The sequence below is a fragment of the Tiliqua scincoides genome, chromosome 3 (genome assembly GCF_035046505.1).
Source record: "Tiliqua scincoides isolate rTilSci1 chromosome 3, rTilSci1.hap2, whole genome shotgun sequence".
In the NCBI taxonomy this organism is placed as follows: Eukaryota; Metazoa; Chordata; class Lepidosauria; order Squamata; family Scincidae; genus Tiliqua; species Tiliqua scincoides.
Window position 1 is genome coordinate 9,464,288 of NC_089823.1, and position 15,838 is coordinate 9,480,125.

A 15,838-nucleotide genomic window follows, 5' to 3' on the forward strand; every position below is an offset into this window, starting at 1 on the left:
CCTCCCCACACACACCGCAGACCCCTGTGCTGGCCTAGCTTGGCTGGCACGGGCTCACCTGCTGGGCTGGCCAAGCAGGTCCTGCATCAGCTTCTGGAAGCCAGCACATGTCCATGTGCCATTCTCCCTCTTCTCCCGTTACCGGGGTTAACTGCTTTATGGCACTTTTGCAACACCGGTGGACTGGCGCACGGGACTTACACCAGGCCCAGGCCCTTTTTAGGATTGCGCCCTAATTCCCTCACTGAAATGAACAGAGACCTGGCATAAGGGCACAGGGTTTGAAAGCCGCTGACTTAAGACAGCTTTCCGGCACCCATGTGGACTAACCAGTGCTCATCTTGTTCCTTGTGCAAGCCTGTCCAAAGGCAAGCTAAAGGCAAATTGTACACCCATCCAGTCCAATTACTGTTGTGATGCTTCCCCATTCAGACACTGGTCAGTTTGCTACTGCACATGGTGCTGAGCTAGTGCTCATCCTTCTTTCTCTTTTCAGCTGCTGGCCTACTTGCAATTGTGCACCCTTCCCATTTTATGCATTTGGTTATTGCACATCATTTTGTGCAAGTCACCACTTTTTTTTTTTTAACCTCTTCCCCTATGAATCCAAATCAACTTTTTGGAAACTGATGATCTATACCAGGGGTGTCCAAACCCTGGCCTGGGGGCCACTTGTGGCCCTCAGGGGCTCCCAATCCGGCCCACGGGGAGCCCCCAGTCTCAAACGAGCCTCTGGCCCTCCAGAGACTTGCTGGAGCCCATGTTGGCCCAACGCAACTGCTCTCAGCGTGAGGACAACTGTTCAACCTCTCCCCTGAGCTGAGGGACGAGGGCTCCCTCCACTACTTGCTGTTTCACTTCTGTGATGCAGCAGTGGCAGCGAAGGAAAGGCTGGCCTTGCTTTATGCAAGGCCTTTACGCAAGACTTTCATTCATTCATATAAGTTCCATCTCTAATACATTCATTTATGTAAATTTATTCAAATTTGAAATGTAAATTAATTTTTCCCCCCTGGCCCCCAACACAGTGTCAGTGAGATGGTGTGGCCCTCCTGCCAAAATGTTTGGACACCCCTGATCTATACAAAAGACTTATCTACAGGTGCAAATATGTTTCCTAGATTTAAAAAAAATCACAGATATTTGCTGTATTCCTGGTGGGAGCTAGTTGGAGAGTGCTATAAAATGAAGAAGAGTACAGGATGTGATGGTCATCGGTTCCTTAGAAGCGTGCCGACCAAATGCCTTTCCCATTCAGTAATTCATTTCAGCCTGCAGGTTCAGGATGCAACTACATTTGCCTTGTCCTTTCGTTGTTCCTGACCAGCGCACATAGCCATCTGTTGAACTTTTCAGCAAGGCATGAGCGAAAGAAATTCTTCCTTTCATGTGTTTGAACAGGAAACAAAATCCACTCATTAGTGCAAATCAGCCACATCTTAGCATCCACTGAGTAAATCCATGTTTCCAGCACAACTCTAGGGGGAAAATAATAATACTACATCACACAAAACAGTTTCTCTACCTGGCTATCACTTCAGCACATGGAAAATGTGCAAAGTGATGATGACGTGGCATCGGCCTGCAGTGTATCATGGAGGAGGGAAGATGGCAGCCAGAGAATTAAGCCTCTCTGAAAATTGCTGACATGCCTGTCCCAGTTTGGCTGCCTGGGAACAAAGTGAAGAAATTAGAGCCCCATTTTGGCTCAGCCCTAAATTACTTAAATCACTCATCTCCTGCACCATTAGCAGTCTGGCCATCAGGCTCTATGCAGCCTAACTCTAGACTTTTGTGTGCACCAGAAGGGCTTTAATAGAACTAGGTTGGCTTGTTGTGCATCTTTCCGAGTCTGTGAAGCCCAAATCAAGCGACATCACTAAAGTGCTACCAAGGGAGACAAAAAAGAAAATTTTATTCCACTTGGACTAAGCACCTAATTAATCCAAATCGTTTTCCAAAATCCCAAAGGAATAAAAGACACAGCCACAATCCTTAGGCAAGTTCTCTTATTGATTGTAACTGGGCCTGGCTCCATTATCATATTGAGAGTCCCAAGGTAGTCTACTGTGCTAATCAGTCATGTATTTAATTGCTACTTACCTGCCGCAGCATCTGAGATTCATCACAGCAGCCTCTTTAATGAGTGATTAAAGGGAAAGCCAAATATGGTAGCACACCACCAGTTTTGGAAAGGTAAATTTAATGTAGCACTTCATGCTGGCCTGTTTGTGGAAACAGCAAACCTCAGCAGAAGGAATAAATGGCTATTTTTATTTGCACACAACCCCACAACTGTAAATCTCTTACACAGTGGTGTCGCTAAGGTTTGTGACACCCTGGTACGGGAGGCCAGCGTGACACCCCCATGATGGGCTGCCCATGCAGCGGGTGGGGAAACAACCCAGGTGGTGGGCATGGTGATGTACCATTGCCCTGCCTCAGCTGGTTTTTTGGCTATAAGAACATAAGAACAGCCCCACTGGATCAGGCCATAGGCCCATCTAGTCCAGCTTCCTGTATCTCACAGCAGCCCACCAAATGCCCCAGGGAGCACACCAGACAACAAGAAGACCTGCAAGACCTCCTGGGAATTGTAGTTTAAGAACATAAAAACAGCCCCACTGGATCAGGCCATAGGCCCATCTAGTCCAGCTTTCTGTATCTCACAGCGGCCCACCAAATGCCCCAGGGAGCACACCAGATAACAAGAGACCTGCAAGGCTTCCTGGGAATTGTAGTTAAGAACATAAGAACAGCCCCACTGGATCAGGCCATAGGCCCATCTAGTCCAGCTTCCTGTATCTCACAGTGGCCCACCAAATGCCCCAGGGAGCACACCAGATAACAAGAGACCTCATCCTGGTGCCCTCCCTTGCATCTGGCCTTCTGACATAGCCCATTTCTAAAATCAGGAGGTTGCGCATACACATCATGGATTGTACCCCGTAATGGATTTTTCCTCCAGAAACTTGTCCAATCCCCTTTTAAAGGCGTCCAGGCCAGATGCCGTCACCACATCCTGTGGCAAGGAGTTCCACAGACCAACCACACGCTGAGTAAAGAAATATTTTCTCTTGTCTGTTCTAACTCTCCCAACACTCAGTTTGAGTGGATGTCCCCTGGTTCTGGTGTTATGTGAGAGTGTAAAGAGCATCTCCCTATCCACTCTGTCCATTCCCTGCATAATTTTGTATGTCTCAATCATGTCCCCCCTCAAGCATCTCTTTTCTAGGCTGAAGAGGCCCAAATGCCATAGCCTTTCCTCGTAAGGAAGGTGCCCCAGCCCCGTAATCATCAGAGCACAGATATTTCAACACAGTTCGTTTCATTGCATTCTGCATGCAATTACATATCAGTGATTCCTATAAACCATGATTTTAGCAATTTTGGTTACTAGTGGTGCCACCCCCTCAGGGTGTCACCTTACTAACACATTATTTGTTCCATGCTATGTCATAATAACATCTCATTAGCTCTTCAAGCACTCAGGGTGCAATTCCAATCCCTATTTGGGCCAGTGCAAGTCCCTTGCACCGGCCCAGTGCACTTTAGCGCCACTTTGAGGGGAGATGGAGGCTGATGTGGGCCCCCGGAGGGAAGGTGTGTTGAGTCGGCCGAGCTCAGCCAACACAGGGGTGTGTGTGGGGAGGGGAGGGACAAGACAGAAGGGAGCTGTTCTGGGGTGGGGGAGGGAGGGTGGTGGACGTTTCCAGAGGCAGGCAAGGAGTGGAAATCAGGGCCAGGAACTGGACTCTGTTCCTGGGCAGCACTGCGTGGCTCCAGACTGCTCAAATTTGTGCCACCTCATCAGGTGGCAGAGATCTGAGTAGACCCATTGGGGAAGCTGCAGCATGACACAGGTAAGGGGAAGCAATTCCTCATGCCTTGAGCTGTGCTGCTTTTGTCCTCAGCATTGCCCTGGATACAGGCCTGCTGGCCTATTTGTTTCCAGCACAAGTTAGGATTGGGCTGCCCATTTCATTGGTCCATTTTGAATTAAGGAAATGTACTTTTTTGTTACATAAGATAGTTGCATTTTTGTTTTCTGGCTTCGTGGCCATAACTTTGGATAGAACAGAAGTATTTCACTCTGGTTTTCTCATTGCTGTAAAATACGCATCAAATGGTATATAACACGACGGTATTATTCCTACAAACCACAATTTTAGCAATTTTGGTCACTAATGGTGTCACCCTCCCAGGTACGTCACCCGGTGTGGTCTGCACCCCCTACACCCCTTAGCGACACCACTGCTCTTACAGCTGATGGATGGAACTAGTCACGCCATCTGCGAACTTTATGAAAACAGATCATAAAGTAGGAAAGGAACACGGAGAATAACAAACACAAAACCAACCATAAGGGGAGTTCTACAAACACATCACAGTAACACAGAGATCAACATGGCAAAGCAATATCACAGCAATGCCGCAAGAAGAGAAAAGTGCAGACAGTGCACAAATCAAGCTGGTAAAAGCTTAGAGAGTTCGTGAAACAAAATGCCAGGGAGTAAGGCAAGCTTCAGGTTGTCCAAGGCAGCCCATCCATGAAGTGAGGTGGTGCAGGTTACAACAGCAGCAGATCGTGGGGCGATGAGAGGACAGCGTGTTCAGGATGCTGTTTGCCCTGAATCCACCGCCTCCGCCACCTTCCTCCAGCCTGCTGTGGATGTGAGCTATATTGATCTCCTTTCAGCACACGAAAAACAAGCAGAATGTGGATAATCCATCTCCTTCTCCTGCTCATTGTGTGGTTTCCACAAATGTAGAAGTGCAGCAGTTCTGGTCTTATTTATAGGACTTGCCTGAACAAAGAAGCTCCTTCATTCAAGTAATCCCTTTAAATAAAGTCAGGCATCTCACTCTCCTGCAGTTGAAGAAACAATGTAATGAGCACGGTGAAGGGCTTTTTTTGGGTAATGCAGAGGCTGCAGTGGTTGACCCAGGTGACATTCTGGGTTGCAACACCCTAGAGTTGTCAAACAAGCAGCACAGGGCTTTGATTCACTGATATTTGCCCTCAGAATGATGCTACATGATGACATCATGTCAGGGAGGACTATGGAGACTATGGGAAAAGAGATCATGGCAAATATTTGCTAAGAGAAGCACTGCTGGTGGTTAAGGTCCCCACGTCACCCCATTTGAAAACCACTAAAATGGGTGGTGCTAAATAATGTCTCACAACACAGCAAGACAGGAGGCCAGTGAGATGAGGCACAAGAGTGTCTGCTGCTGGGTGGTAATCAAGGGGGAAGCGGTCCTGCATCCAGACCCGAAAGATTCACTGGGGGTGGGTGAGGGGGAAGCAAGAATTGCTGGCCTCCATTTAGCAGAAACACACCACATAAGCAAATAGGGCTGCTTTGTAAATACCCTCCTCTGCTTGGCTTGCAACCATCAAAGTTTTTACAAGTATTTCTTGAAACACAGAATCTTAGATCAGGGTTCATAACTTTTTGTTATGATTACAGACCCTCAATGGATTGCCCAATACGTCCTCATACGCCCTTTGCCAGACTGTTGAAATTATCATGACCACCAGTTAGGTTGCAGTATGACTTCAAAAGATGTCAATTGCTTGGTTTTACTTTACATATGGACAGCTAGGAACAGAACACCTAAATTAATATTGATAATGGTGATAGTTAATAATTCAATAATATTTAATAATATTTAATAATTTAATAATTATTAACTTATTATGAATAATTATTAAATTAACTTCAGAAGTTAGTGATAGATGGGGGGCCCGGTGTGCTGTGGTCCATGGGGTCACAAAGAGTCTGACACAACTGAACAACTGAACAACAACAGCATTATTATACAAGAATTGTTTCAAGAAGTTGAGTCTAATTAATGTACGATATGGATATTTTTTGTTTAACACTCTGGTTTTATTGTTTACGCCAATAAAGGTTTCTGATTTGGTTTGAAACAAACATCATTATTAAATTATTACATTATTAAATTATTAGTTAATAATTATTAACTATTAAATTAGCTAATAATTTAATCCAGTGTTTCTCAACCAGGGGTACTGGAGGTGGTGTCTGGTGGTTCACATGGGACCCCCAGACCCCCACTACCTGGCAGCAAGACCAGCAACACAACACAACACGAAGCAGCAACAGGAGGCACAGCTTGGCAAGCAGAGATGCAGTGTGCACCTTTTGTGTGCTCAAAAAAGTCCTCCCATCCACACTGAGCCTCAGTGTTCATTGCATTGCATCTGATCTTCAAATCTGGACATGATTGGCAATGACATCATTGCCTGTTACTTCTGGTGGTACTTCCAATAGGTGGACCATGCAAAGTGGTAATGACACCCACAAATCTATCTCAAACCCCCCCCCTCTCCCTCCAAAGCAAAACTTGCGGCAGCCATCAATACAGAGCAACACAGAGAGGGAGGGGAAACAGCTAACAGAGACAGGAAAGGCATGATTTTAGGGGAAAAGTTCAAGATTTACTGCTTGCTAAGCTTATCACTAACAGAACCTTTTTGCTGACAGGCTAATAAAGTGCCTTACTAACCGCAGACATATCATCAGGCACACTAGATGGAAATAGAGCATCTAGTGTCAAAAACGGTCTAAAACAAGACTTCCCTTTGAGAGGATGGGGGCAAGTGCAAGAAAGAGTGAAGAAGGCGGGTGCATGAGAAGGACAAAGTAGGAAAGTTACCAAGGGAACTTCCCTTTTTGGGAGACACTTTGTTTGAATGACAACTGAAATGTATAAAAACTATCCCACCCAACTGAAGAACGCCTTCTGAATTTGAGCAGGCAGCTCTCAGGGGCCCCAGGCATGCCTTGCTAACCAACAAACACCTTCCTAGCCTTCCACCTTCTAGTGTCTTGCTTATTCGGTCTCACCAGCACTGGACAGGATCCACCCGCCTACCAAACTGGCGATGCCCTTCTGGGCAGGGGTACAACAGTAAGACGGGAAAAAAACACTGAGAGTCAGTGATAATCTAATGACATTTTTAAAAAATGCTCAGAGATTAAGTCCCAATACCCCATCAACTGATTCTTCTACCCCCAAGGAGTATGGATACCCCCCCCCCGTTAAGAATATGGCATCATTTCTCTCACAGGTTTACCATTTCAAGGGGGGCAACATCAATATTCTTGGCTGTGTGGGGCTTATTTGTAACCTGAAAACTTCAGTGGGCACCAATGAGGATGTCATCTCTGAAAAGTACCTGCCTCTTGTGCTTGCCAGTCCAACTTCAGGCAAAGGAGTCATCTTAGAAGAAAGCCTGTCTCGAGGCTTTCAGACTCACAGTTCTATAGCATCTGTAAATACTGCAACATATCTATAAAGACTGCGGCGCACTGTGACAATATGACTTTTTTCAGCTCTGTAAGTAAGGAGTCTACAAGGTCTGGTGTACTGAGCTGAAACTCAGGACTTCTACAAAGAAATGTCAATTCTTCAGGAAAAAAAACAACAGTCTTTTAAGAAAAGAATGAGAGTCACAGTAAAGCTGTGTGTTAAAAAAAGCTTTAGCCCTGGAACGCAGTCCATGAACACAGAAGTAACTGAACCATTAAGCTTATAAGCTTTGTGGGAGTGTTATCACTTGAGGGACCATTCAGAAACCTTCAGCAAATTATAGCTCCAGAGGAGAGATTTAAAGACAGTTGCTTTGTTTAGGTTTGCAGGTGGATTTGCTTGATGTTTCAACTGGCAATATTTTCTCAGAGAGAGGTATACTTTGCAGCCTGGAAAAGAAGTACAATCCAACTCTACAAATTGGTATGCTTATTGAGTATGGGTTTGGGGTCAAAAATGAATCATCCACACTTTGAAAATAGCAGAGTCTGGGCAACTGTCAGCTTTAGGGCTGCCAAACGGACTGTGGAATAATAGCCTGACCTGTTTTTGTGCCTGTATAAAGAACTTTTAGTCTGATCCAGTAGAGCCCTTATGTTCATTCAAAACACACAAAAAAACAAACCAGGCAATCTTTGTATCACCAACCAGAAGCATGCTAAAACTAGGAGTCTCACAGGAGCTGGCTAAAGTTCAGCACCACTCTTAAAAAGTGTCATTCCCAGCATTTTAGGTACATGAACAGGTCATTTATCTTGTCAGCATATATGCTGGGTTTAATTCAGTGAGACTTCTCCAGCATAAGCCCTATTGAAATAAATGAGATCAGCACTCCTGAGCACCACCACTGCCATTCATTCCAAGAGAACCTGGGCAGGAGAAATCCCTGCCAGGATGCGCCCTTTGATGTACTGGAGTCAACAACAACAAAAGTTTTAATGTGCCCTGTGATCTCAGCTACCAGGTTGCTAAGGCAACTAATGATTATGGCTGCTGGGTAAAATTCATAGAATAGTTAATCAATTTCAATCTTGCTACTGAGCTTACAGTGGCTTCCTTTTCTCCTTTTCTTTAAAGGAGCTGCAGTGCTTTAAAGCAGAGCCCATGAATCATCACAAAACACACACAGCCAATATTTGCATGAGGGCACCAAAGCACTCCAGTGAAAATAGGGGGCTGAGGTCAGCACAATCGACCTTTGATGAATGGTGGGCAACCTTCAGTCTCGAAAGACTATGGTATGAGCCTACAGCACCCAGTAGTCCCAGGCAGTCTCCCATCCAAGTACTAACCAGGCCTGACCCTGCTTAGCTTCCGAGATCAGACGAGATCGGGCATGTGCAGGATAACGAAGTCACTGCTGGATTCAAACAAATAACCTTTCCATGGGACCCCCACATAAAATGGAGTGCGGAGCCATTAGACATCATGGCACAAGAGTGCAATATTAGACAAAGTGGTGGAGAAGATTCCTGAGGGCTGATCTTAGACCAGCCACTATCTTCCAACAAGTCAGAGATAGGACACTAATGGGATAATGGGAAGAGGGAAATGGGGAAATAGTTCAATGAGAAAAATTAAAAGGCAGGGTGGAGAAAGAGTGTGTGTGTGGTGCATATCCAGCCCATCCACTTATCTCAAGGGGGCAGGTCCACATTCTCAGGTTGTAGAAAGTCAACACTCCCCTCCCCAGGCACAGACAAGAGACCCACAGATGCAGTCTATCTTTGTACAACATAACTTAAAAGAAAGCCCCAATCTGAATGGTTCCGAAGGGAGGGGCCACTTGCCCGCCCCACTGAGCCTCCCCGCCGGACTGAGCGCTCCACCCCCCTCCAGCTATGCCACCATTCCAAACAGTTAATAATAATAATAATAATAATAATAATAATAATAATAATAAACTTTATTTATATCCTGCCCTTCTCCCCAAAGGGACCCAGGGCGGCTCACAACATATTAAAAACAGATTAAAAACATAATTTAACCACAAATAAAAACATATTAAAAACACATTAACATATACCCATAAAAACCATAGTCAGATAAAAAGTCAGATAAAAAGAGCAAAAACGTAGCAAATCAGAGGAGTCAGGCCTGTAAAAATACTAAAAGATACAGAAAAGTTGTTTAAAAAGGCCATGCACTCAGAAGGCTTCTTTAAACAAAAATGTCTTCAGGCCTCGCCGAAAAGTCTCAAGAGAGGGAGCCATTCTCAAGTCAAGGGGAAGGGAGTTCCATAATGTTGGTGCCACTACTGAGAAGGCCCTATTTCTTGCCGCCGCCCCATGTACCTCCTTAGGCGGCGGCACTTGTAAAAAGGCCTTCTCTGATGACCTAAGAGGACGAGCCGGATTGTACGGAAGTAGGCGATCTCTGAGATACCCTGGCCCAGAGCAGTGAATGCTGGCTAATCAGCCACATGGACATTCCTGAATTTTGACTTTGTGAACTGCAGCCATGTGCAGAAAGAAAAAGAAAGTCTGAAGCCTAAAAGAGATAAAGGAATATTGAAGGGAATATACAAATTGAAACACACACACACACACACACACACACACACACAATCAATGAGGCTTACAAGAAAAGAAAATGTCAAGCATTTCAGTTCAAAATAATATCTTAAATGGCAGGGCAGAAATGGCACAGTCAGTTCTACAGGATTAGTGCCTGCTATTATTTTCTTCTTTCTCTTGTTTTCTCATTCAGTATCCTCCTATCTCACATAATCTTTAAATGGAAAAATAAATTAGGTTCCCCTTAGCATATAAATTCTTTATCTTGAACCAGCCTCGGTCTCTCTTCATTCAGTTTATTGGTTTGGTTACCCAATAAATCCTTTGACCCCCTTTGTTTCCTTAGTTTACGTGGTGTGTTATCTTTTGTGGTGACTTATTGTGTCTCCGCCAGCAGTTATTCTAAGTTCAAACGTATTTTCTAAGTGTCTCCCACAAGACACTCGCTTGGTCGCTTTTGTCACAGGAAAATTTAAACACACCCACACAAATGATACAACAGAGTGCAAAAATTCTGGGTAATTTAAAAACAAAGATGAACAGACACCAAGGACATGTGCCAGGATTTGTGTTTTTAAAATAACATGAGATTTGTGTGACAAGAACTAAAGCTGTCAGCTGGCTAGGAAAAAATACACAGGTACTGACCCTCCAAAAAACATTCTGAAAAAAAAAAAGACTGGAACTTCCTTCTGAAATGAAAGTCAAATTGTACATGTAGTTGAAAAGTAGGAGAATGTTGAGGAATATTTTAATAGGTTAAACGCAATGTCATATCCATAATATATTCAGCTGAGAATACTTAAAACAGCAGTTTTTAAATGTATTTATGGTATCAAATACAACTTCAAGGAGCTGTCATCAATTCTCCCCCACCACTCCTCTCTCAAGTCATTCTAGCAAAATAGGTTAAACGTTAAGCCGTCTCCCCCATCCTCATCTGCTAAATTCAAAATGAAGGAAGTAGCTAAAACTAGGTAGCACTCACCACTTCTGTGGGAAACTTTCAGCTCAAATTTTGGCAAAAGGGGGAGAAAAGACTTCCCCAGGCCACCTTATTCCATTGCCATTGCCTGTTTCATAGAGGTCCTTCTCCAGATGGCAGCACTCCTCTTGGGGGCTGCCATCTTTCCCCCACAGTTCCCCTCAGAACAACACTGGCAGCCCAATCCTAAGTTCCCGGTGCTGCTGGATGCAGTGCCACCATAATGACTACCGCTGCATGCAGCAGGGACAGAGAGGCCACCTGAGGTTTCCTTGGGGGATGGGGAATTCTGTGGAACTCCTTGCCACAGGAAGCGGTGATGGCATCTCACCTAGATGCCATTAAGAGGGGAATTGGACAAATTTCTGGAGGAAAAGTTCAACACAGTTTACACGTCATGATAGGTATGTGCAAGCTACCAGTTTTAGAGGTAGACTACTTTGGAATGCCAGATGCAGGGAAGGGCACCAGGATGCAGGTTGTGTCTTGTTGTCTTTTGTGCACTTTGAAGCATTTGGTGGGCCACTGTGAGATATAGGAAGCTGGACTAGAATAAATATAAATATATTTATATATTTATAAATATCCATAAATATGGGCCTTTGGCCTGATCCAGTAGGCCTGATCCAGTTATCTGGTGTGCTCCCTGGGGCATTTGGTGGGCCACTGTGAAATACAGGAAGCTGGACTAGATGGACCTTTGGCCTGATCCAGCGTGGCTGTTCTTATGGCTCTTCTTATATCTTTATGTTCTTATGACTTTTGTCCCCTTTCCCCTGAGGAAAGCCCCGCAATGAAGCTACTCAAGTCTGAGCCAGCACAGATTTGAGAAGCCCTATGTCAGGCTTTGGAGCCCAATGCAGGGGTAGGATTCAGCAAAGGCCTCTGCCGATCCTGCTCTCTTCCCATACTAGTCCCTCCCTCCATCTCAGTCACTCTCACTATGGAACAGCTAAATAGAACCCTGCTAGATCAGGTCAAAAGTCTATCTAGTCCAGCTTCCTGTATCTCACAATGGCCCACCAAATGCCTCAGAGAGCACACAAGACAACAAGAGACCTGCATCCTGGTGCCCTCCCTTGCACCTGGCATTCTGCGGTAACCTACTTCTGAAACCAGAAGGTTGCACACACACATCATGGATTGTGACCTGCGATTGACTTTTCCTCCATAAATATGTCCAGTCCCCTTTTTAAAGTCAACTATATGTTATATGTACCTATATGTTCCTATAGTTATATATATTGGCAACCTTCAGTCTCGAAAGACTATGGTATCGTGCTCTGAAAGGTGGTTCTGGAACAGCGTCTAGTGTGGCTGAAAAGGCCAATCCGGGAGTGACAATCCCTTCCACACCAGGAGCAAGTGCAGTCTGTCCCTGGTCTGTCTCCCTGGCTATGGGCCTTCCTTCTTTGCCTCAGACTGTTGGCCAAGTGTCTCTTCAAACTGGGAAAGGCCATGCTGCACAGCCTGCCTCCAAGCAGGCCGCTCAGAGGCCAGGGTTTCCCACTTGTTGAGGTCCATTCCTAAGGCCTTCAGATCCCTCTTGCAGATGTCCTTGTATCGCAGCTGTGGTCTACCTGTAGGGCGCTTTCCTTGCACGAGTTCTCCATAGAGGAGATCCTTTGGGATCCGGCCATCATCCATTCTCACGACATGACCGAACCAATGCAGGCGTCTCTGTTTCAGCAGTGCATACATGCTAGGGATTCCAGCACGTTCCGGGACTGTGTTGTTAGGAACTTTGTCCTGCCAGGTGATGCCGAGAATGCGTCGGAGGCAGCGCATGTGGAAAGCGTTTAGTTTCCTCTCCTGTTGTGAGCGGAGAGTCCATGACTCGCTGCAGTACAGAAGTGTACTCAGGACGCAAGCTCTGTAGACCTGGATCTTGGTATGTTCCGTCAGCTTCTTGTTGGACCAGACTCTCTTTGTGAGTTTGGAAAATGTGGTAGCTGCTTTACTGACGCATTTGTTTAGCTCGGTATCGAGAGAAAGAGTGTCGGAGATTGTTGAGCCAAGGTACACAAAGTCATGGACAACCTCCAGTTCATGTGCAGAGATTGTAATGCTGGGAGGTGAGTCCACATCCTGAACCATGACCTGTGTTTTCTTTAAGCTGATCGTCAGTCCAAAATCTTGGCAGGCCTTGCTAAAACGATCCATGAGCTGCTGGAGATCTTTGGCATCGTCGGCAAAGAGGAAGTCACGCAGACATTTCAGCTGGACTTTGGACTTTGCTCTCAGTCTGGAGAGGTTGAAGAGCTTTCCGTCAGATCTGGTCCGGAGATAGATGCCTTCTGTTGCAGTTCCAAAGGCCTGCTTCAGCATGACAGCGAAAAAAATCTCAAACAAGGTTGGTGCAAGAACACAGCCCTGCTTCACGCCACTTCGGATGTCAAAGGGGTCTGATGTGGAGCCATCGAAGACAACAGTGCCCTTCATGTGGAAGGATCTGATGATGCTGAGGAGCCTGGGTGGACATCCGATCTTGGGGAGAATCTTGAAGAGGCCGTCCCTGCTGACCAGGTCGAAAGCCTTCGTGAGATCTATGAAGGCTATAAAGAGTGGCTGTCGTTCCCTGCATTTCTCCTGCAGTTGTCTAAGGGGGAATACCATATCAGTGGTGGATCTGTTGGCTCGGAATCCACACTGCGATTCTGGATAGACGCTCTCTGCAAGTACCTGGAGCCTCTTTAGTGCAACCCGGGCAAACAACTTTCCTACAACGCTAAGGAGACAGATGCCACGGTAGTTGTTGCAGTCACCCCTGTCACCTTTGTTCTTGTACAGTGTGATGATGTTTGCATCCCTCATGTCTTGAGGTACTCCACCTTCTCTCCAGCAGAGACAAAGGATTTCATGCAGCTCAGTGATGATGATCTCTTTGCAGCACTTTAGGACTTCAGCAAGGATGCTGTCTTTTCCAGGTGCCTTGCCAAAGGCAAGGGAGTCCAGGGCCACGTAAAGTTCTTCTAGGGTTGGTTCACTGTCAAGCTCCTCCAGCACAGGCAGGCACTCAATGTTGTTCAGCGCTTCTTCGGTGACTACATTTTCTCTGCAATATAGCTCAGAGTAGTGCTGCACCCAGCGTTCCATCTGCTGCGCCCGATCCTGGATGATCTCGCCTGTTGCAGACTTCAGAGGGGCAATTTTCTTCTGTGTTGAACCTAGGGCCTGCTTGATACCATCATACATCCCCTTGATGTTGCCCGTGTCAGCTGCTATCTGACAGAGCTGGAGCCAGTAGTCGTTAGCACATCTCCTGGCAGTCTGCTGGACTTTGCTGCGAGCAAAGTTATAGTTATAGGTATAGGTATAGTTATAGGTACCTATGATTTTCTCAGAAAAGTAATTTCACTGCCTGAAAATATAACTTTATTCTGAAAAATGAAATCACTGGACATCTGAAACCATCAATTTTCCCAGGCTCTTTTCTTGATAATTCCTAGAATGTCTTTTTTCGTTGTTGCTGTTGCAGTCCACTGGATTGTCTTTTTCAGACAGGATATTACTCTGACATCAAGAATTTTCCTGGGATGCTACAACCAACTTACCAACTGTAATACTACAGTTGGTACCAATACCAATCTATACATGAACTTTATGTAAACGTAAGCTTATCTTCCAAGCCCAGTGGTTCCCAACCTGTGGTCCAGGGACCACAGGTGGTCCATGAGACCTTGAGCAGTGGCGTAGCTGGAGGGGGGGCGGAGCACTCAGGTTGGCAAGTGGGCCCTCCCTTCGGAGCCATTCCCGGTGGAGGGAGCAAAACAGAGCTGAAGGAAGGGGCCGCTTGCCAGCCTGAGCGCTCCGCCCCCCTTCAGCTACGCCACCGACCCTGAGAAGTGATCCACGAGGTCTCAGGAGAAAAAGATGATCACCTTTGATCACTTCCAGTGTCTCAGCAAGTGAGTGCTCTCCCATCGACCACTGAAGTGTTGGCTGTGACTGCAGGTAATCCGCTCTCTGCCCTCTCTGGTGGTCCAGTGCTTGCTGACATACACTGAGATGCTTCCTCACTGACCACCAGAGAGGACGGCGAATGGAACCCCACAGTGGCTTTTCCAGTGTCTCTCCAAGCACTCCCCCACGGGCTAAACTGAATTGTATTTTTGTGTATGGTGGGTATAGAGGAGGTTACATGTGGTCCATGACAATTCCAATGTTTGCCTCTGTGGTCCACAAGCTCCTAAAGATTGTACTAGCCAGAAAGCTGGCTGGCAAAAGTATGCTTCAGTGTTGAACACAGATAAGATACCTGCAAACAAATGGTCTCCTGTTAGATCCCAAGCCATTCAAATCAGTGGGATGGTCACCATCCAATTCAATGGAATCAGTGTTAACACCCACTGTGAGAACATTCCGCATGTAACCATTAGATACTGCAGCAAAGTGTATGAAAAGCTAGCCATCCTCTTTACAATGCATTTTTGTGTCCCACGTGTATACCGGCAATAAAGTATTTATTTGGCAAAACGGAAGGTTTTGTTGAAATCTGTCCTGAATGATTAATCACCCACATTGCAAGAAGCTTGCTGTTCCAGGGAGCACAAGAACTCTGCATGAAGACAGACACTTGTTGTTGTCAAGCTAACATCATAGTAACTTACGTAATTAAGAGCATACTAGGTTAGCTTCTGAATTCCACTAAAACTGGCATTGCAGGTGAGTGGCATAGTTAGAGGGGTGCAAAGCACTAAGTTTTGCAGGCGCCTGAATGCATCATGCAAGTGCCCCCCCTTCAGAGCCATTCCAGATGGGGAGCAAAATGGAAGCATTCTATAGCTATGCCACTGTTGCAGGTGACATTTGGCTCTCTGCTGAGTTAAAACCAATTCCTAAACTTTAAGGAGGAGACAGGAATAAGGAATGAGCAGATTTTCACCATTACAATCCTTTATTTTTCCATCTCATCTGATCTCAGAAGCTAAGCAGGGTCAGGCCTGGTTAGTACTTGGATGGGAGACCGCCTGGGAATACCAGGTGCTGT

General features: G+C 45.8%; 1 protein-coding gene across 1 annotated transcript in view; it reads right to left on the reverse strand.

The window, feature by feature from the left end:
• The window catches only part of DLG2 (discs large MAGUK scaffold protein 2), a 1,048,787-nt gene that overhangs the window by 453,557 nt on the left and 579,392 nt on the right, over positions 1-15,838 (reverse strand). The window lies entirely within an intron of this gene.